We start from the raw sequence: 6,552 nt of genomic DNA, 5'->3' as shown, positions 1-6,552 counted from the left end.
TTCAATGATGTGTTTAAATATTTCAAAACTATATTCGACTTCAATTCAAGCCCATTTTCGATTTAATGTTAATTGTCTTCAGCCGTTCTTATGTATAAAAACTTAACACCAGTACTTACGATAAAATTCTTTTTGATTGTGCATATCAATTTGATTTGCACAATCAAAAAGAATTGTATAATTTCTTACTAAAAATTTTATGTTAAACCCGCCATTTTTGTTGCTAACTGCCGATTGTTGACAAGAATACTTTTTAATTCATATGTTGACAAAAAATAATTACTCACGAATTTAAAATAAACAATTATTTAGTATGAACGATATCCTTCAGAAGAATTAATTTCGTGATTATATGCATGTAATTGGCACTTAGAACTACCTAATCCTTAAATACAAATATTCATTTTTATAATTTTTGATCGTATTAAGAAGAAAGGCAATACTATTTGTTGTTTCACACACTCCTGAAGGTTAATGATAATGACACGATGTTTATAACATTAATCTGCTACGGAAATCATCAAAAATGTGTTCATCTACTTTTTTAACATGTATTTGTGAAACATACGTGAGCCATATTTAAAAACCACATTTCCACTCTGATATTTACTCCTCTCCGACGAAACCCAAAAATAGATATCAATCAACAAAATAAAATAAAGAATTTCCGAATCAGCTTAACCTTTACTTGTATGCTTGTGATCTGTTTTAAACATTTTACTTTATGCTAAACAGATTTAACAGACTTGAAGTTAAACCCCATTCATGAAAAAAAAATCCATACCAATCTCAGGTTATTGTAAAGAGCGACTGTTTTTTGAAACTCGTTCTCAAGTCACAGTATGGCATTTATATCTAATTTAGTTACCAAAATATATAGTCATGCGTCCTCAAAGCATACTTCCTATTGAATTTAAATGACGTTCTAATTCAAACTATTCGAACAATATATTGCAAACAATATTTACCGAGAACTATTCTTGATTTAAGATTAATTGAGCGGAAGACACTTGGTGTATTGCTTACACATATGGAATTAAATCTTGATAAACAGAAGAAAAAACAAACATCCGATCGGTAAGTTTACTTCAACTTTCACTTGCTTTACAAAACAGATTTTCATATAATTTGGAAGCTTTGCTTAATTAGCTCATTGGCAATTCTTAGTTTTTTTTTTATATTTTGCAAATTATTGTTAATGAGTACTACTGTACCAATACGAATCTTTGCTCCTCTAATCGCTGACCTATTTCTTTACTGAGGCTGACTTCATTGCTGATTTGTTCCAAAGAAAGGAACATCGTTTAGCCAGATCCTTTGATTTTTGTTTCCGCTATATATATATGACGTATTTTACTTGAACAATCCTGAGTTAGGGGATTTTATACATCGCATCTACCCCAAAAACAAACTTGAGATATATGATGCAACAGACACTTTAAAGTCAGTATCACCTCTTGTTTTACAGTAGGAGATCAAAGGAAAAGGAAAAGTATTGACCAAACTCTACGACAAACGCGATGACATCCGTTTAGTATCGTCAACATCCACTCAGCACCTGCATATGGTGTTTTCATATCACAACTGATGCATTATACCATAGCTTTCTGTTACTACGCAGAATTTTTGCACCACACTAGACATCTTTTGGCTTCTAAATTAGGGTTATGTTGCTACAAGACTACAAATCATCAGTACAGAAGTTTTATAGTCGTAAATATGAGCTCATGGATCGTTACGGTGAATCCATAGGCACCATGAGAATCGATTTGTCAACCGTGTCGTGTCACAGTTTTCTTTTCCTCTTTCGTCTACCAGGACTTGTTTTTAAATAAATAACTCGGCGGATTTTTCAGAGGAAAATCAGAGGATACTTACCTGCCGAAGCACCATATCCATGGTTCCAAACTTTATTGGAATCCGAATTGTTCATTTATTTTTGTGTCTTAGTACGTTTTATTTTGTCTATTTCATGTTCTTTGCTGTGTGTGTATATTTTCCCTGTCTTGTCTTTATCCCTGGATTTCATTCTTTTGATTTCAACTAGAACCTTGGTTCCATTGATAAGTCTTTGCAAACAAAAATAATTGTTAAATATGTTATTAAATTTATCTACATATAAAAACCGCAAAAGATACATAGGATTCCCGTCGCCTATGATAACATTTAATCTGAAATTACGTTTTTACTATACACTGCCCACAAAAACTAGTTGTTTTTAAAAGGTGATCTGAAAATAAACTTGCTGGACAAATCTTAACTGTAATATATATTAGAAATGATTTAATATTCTTAGTAGGTTTGTGGAATTACTGAGTTATTGTTTGATATTTCTAAGTACCCATATGCAAAAAACTATTTAAACAATAAAAAGCCATTTTTAAGAAAGAGGAAGCTCTAAATTAGCCTAAAAGAAACTCTAGGCATTCAAAAACGATATAACTCCTTACAATACTGAACTCTAAAAGTCAATGTAGACTAGAAATATTAAAAACAAATCTTTACTCTTGACATGACTGTTAACAATAATTAAAATCATTTGACATAAACCATGTCAATTACTTCCCTTTTCAAAAACCTATAGAATTTAAAATCAGATATGTGCTATTTCTATCGGTTGTATTCAATCTTACCTTTAACACTTTTTTGGTTCACATTGGTACACACTATTTACAGTATCGACGCATAAGCTTGCATAAACTGTTTATTTGGTACCACCAGTACTTTTTATGTAGAAATGGTACCACTCGCCAAAGGTGATGTGCGTAAAACTCATTCTGTTGTCGATAGTAGTTCACTTTCACTATTTTTAAAATGAATTATTTTTGCAAGTTAATTCAATAGAAAAAAAGAATTGTACGTTGCAAAACCATAAGCATTATATACTTTGCTCATATTGGTATGCTACATGCTGTTATATATATTTTTTTCTAATGTGGTAAAAGAACACTAACTTTTTTGTCGGTCGATGATGTGAATTACTTACTATTACTTTCTATACTAACAACATTGGAGGAAAGACCTGTATATGACTAATAGTGCTATGGACAGGTATCAAAAAGTTCTTTAAGTTTCGAGTTTAATGGGCCTAGAGGGTATATGGGTATATCATATGTCAATGGAAAGATAATCAATGTAGTTTTTGAATATCATTCTTTTCTAACTGAAAAGTGGTAAAGTTTTCTGAAATTTTGCATTAATTAGCGGAGGGGTCAAAGATCAATCGACCTCAATACACTTTGATAAGTAATTTAAGTAAAATCGTTTATTGTATGTATTAGGAAACAAGTAACGTGTAAAGACCACATGATCAAACAAAAAAAATAACTTTTTTTTGACAAAAATTGACAATTTAATCACAGAACAAAAAATACCTCTAAAAATGGTTGCATTTAAGTGCATTTTCATTTATTAAGAGATAATAAGACATCATAGAATATTACAATGTATATCTGAATATTCTTTAATGAAGAACAAATAAAATAAACACAACATTCTCGATTCGATCTGCAACATGAGCTTTACAAAATGAGTTTGAAGTTTTTTTCCCCCCTCATATTTCAACTACTTATTATACTAAAATTGTAAAATACGAAATCAATACCCGGACAACCTGGTACAGCATAAAAGCATGGATATCATCCAAAGTAACTAATTTTTTGACATGATCAATATATTAAGTGCTTTCTAAGCAGATAGCTAAAAGTTTGACATATTTTTTTTCTGTTATTCAATAATTGAGCGCTCAACAATGTTCGTTTTAAGGAAATTGGAATGAAAAATAGGATATCCATTGTTAAGGGAATGCACCAAAATACAAAATTAGTCATATGAATAACATATAAATTCAAAGAATTAATTAGCAAGTCAGGCTACATTAAAAAAACAGACGGTTTGGATCAGGTTCATTCTTGGGATATTAATTTTAATACCTTTTCTGTTTTCTGTTTTTCCTTAAGCGCCCGTCAATCAGTTCTTACATACAATGCATATAAATGATGTCATTCCGGATTTGAACTAAAGAGGGAAACTCTGGGATTGCTTAAAAGTCATTTAATTTGTGACGTGAAAAAGAGAACATTAAAAAGATTTTTTGTAAATGGTTTATTTCAAATAAACTCGGCCTTCACCATCCTATAGACTGATGAAAAGTTTCTAAGTTATGAGTGGTTTAATACAGGCAGAAACCTACCACTACGAGGACAATAGAAATCATGCTCTCGTTTAGTTGAGGCGGAAAAGTTAATCCTGTTGTTTATTGCCGTTGCTAATGACTTTAAAAGTTACTTTAAGACAAACAATTTATTATTTTCAATTTAGGTTAGGAATATCATTATTAAACATTAAATTATCATCAGAAACTGTATCAAATAATAGTAAGACAAAGCCACGAACTTCAATTAAAATGATTTTGAGTGGGGGTACGTTTATTCAAAAATGGATCATGCTTAATGTTTAGTCACAAAAAAATCAGGAAAAAATATACAAGTCCGTCAAATGTGTATCTGTTAGCATGCCACATTTTGGATTTTTTCAAGCTGTAATAAAAAGAGAAAAAAGTTTAAGTGAGTCGGGACCTCGAATGCTTGCCGATGTAGACATGACATATATTTAACTAAGATTACCTGTATAATCACGTCAACAAGCTTGTCAACAATTAAGTTCAAGGTTACATGTACTTGTATATCGGCAAAGTAATTATAGACCGAACATGCTTTATTAAAATTACTACAAATGTACATCTATTTCCTCCAAAGCCTTCTTTTACCCTAGCTATATATTACAAAAATTTATGAAGGTCAACCCAAACTCGTGTACACTTGGATCTTTCCGTATAGCTGACAGCATGTATCTCACACCTCTTTATCAACAAAAGTAATGCATCTATGTACATGTATAAATACTATAATAACCACAATTGAAATTCCATTAGGTTTCATCCTTTTTGTTGAGGTTTACTTAATAAAGCCGGGTCAACTTAGTGTAACAAAAATCAGGGACAAAAATTGACAGTCGCCCAGTAGCCCATGGCTACTAATTTTGAGCTGAGCTACCAAATTTTGGATAAAATGTAGCTAACATACAGAAATTATAAAACATGGCCTGGGTTACCAGCTTGTACTTCCTAATTATTGCCCTTGCAAATCCCATCTATCGGATCTGCAAGTATAATGCAATCTATAAATTCAAGTTCAACAAGGAATACAAAGCTTCCCAGGTGGCAGTTTTGAGGCGACCGTATAAATTTGGGCAAGTATCAGCACAGCTTTAAAACTTGATACAACTGAACTCTATTTTTTTTATTTTGTTGGTAGTAACTTAACCAGGATCAAAGCGGAAATCAGTGCAGTAACAGCATGATTGTATTGAATTTATTTCATTTTTCGTTTTATACGGTTGTTGACTTCTTCAAATATTTGATAAATGTGGCTTTTCATGCTGTTCGACTAAGTATAACATATGTTGATCCAATCCACATGAGATGTTCAATCACACTTATCTGTATTTTCCCTGTAAAATAACATTGGAGACACTTAAGAAAAAATCTAGTTCAAAATAAAACTTGGATTGGTGCTTGGATTTGATGTCAGAATATAATATTTTTATTTAATAAATGAATGATTAAAAAATCACAGAATTTGGAACTCCTTTTTTTATTTAAAGAAAACCCTCACCTCATGGTGCATAACAAAACATTGTGACGAGTTCAAAACTAGCTTTCTGGGTGTCATATGCTCGCAATAGAACCTATAGTATTTCGGCATAAAACTTGCATAGAATCTTTCCAAAATTCGTAACTTGTCATCGTATGAGAACCCTTCATTAGTTATTATTATATCGTACTCTAATTTTAATACACGGTTGCTGTGCGACGATTGAAGTTGAAGAATGAAGCTATAGGACAGTACATTTACGTTCTACATCACCACATTTGACCCTTTTTGTATACATTCACATGAATACTTAATGATATACTGTATGTTTAAATGGACTACTTCTATATGCGACATCGGAAGCAAATAATTTTTACTGGAAACTAGAAACACTTACCGTAACATTAATGTACATGATCCAATTTTAAACCAAGACATATCAGCAGTGCACCACAGTTTACCATCAGATTACGATTTTTTCAAAACTTATCCATTCCAAGAAATCCTCGTTCTACACATCTGTCAAACAAAGGCACGATCCACACTAGCTGTTTCCTATTCACCAAACATGTAGTAAGGAGTTTTTACAAGTCATATGTTATCAACACGTGAATGTCTTTCATATTCAATCATTTTCCGTATCAGAACCAACAACGGTCTATCGCAGCCATTTTCTCTCACGACAGACGAAAATCACAATGAAATGGAAGATAATTTAACTCGGATAGGTTTCTGCCTGTAATAGCAAACGATAAATTGTATCCTTCCCTTATAAACGTCTTGATCAGAGCTACTCTCTTTTTCAAATATTCTTGATCTGCCCCAACCCTGAATAATGATGTTTTCTTTGAACTAATAGTCTATAACAACTATGTTACCATTGTATCCTATTCATACG

The 6,552-nt window shown here is 31.7% G+C and overlaps 1 protein-coding gene across 1 annotated transcript in view; it reads left to right on the top strand.

Annotated features, from left to right (window-relative positions):
- The first annotated feature begins 883 nt into the window (after positions 1-883).
- The window catches only part of LOC148621540 (transient receptor potential cation channel subfamily M member-like 2), a 60,364-nt gene continuing 54,695 nt past the window's right edge, over positions 884-6,552 (top strand). The window contains exon 1 of the mRNA XM_088576038.1: positions 884-1,077. The gene's annotated coding sequence lies outside the window, so the exon portion shown is untranslated. The remainder of the gene's footprint in view (positions 1,078-6,552) is intronic.

Source organism: Perna viridis, chromosome 3 (assembly GCF_037379345.1).
Source record: "Perna viridis isolate PV_CMFRI_1.1 ecotype Kerala chromosome 3, ASM3737934v1, whole genome shotgun sequence".
NCBI lineage: Eukaryota > Metazoa > Mollusca > Bivalvia > Mytilida > Mytilidae > Perna > Perna viridis.
Note: the sequence above shows the minus strand (reverse complement) of the source record. Positions and strands in the feature narration are given on the sequence as shown.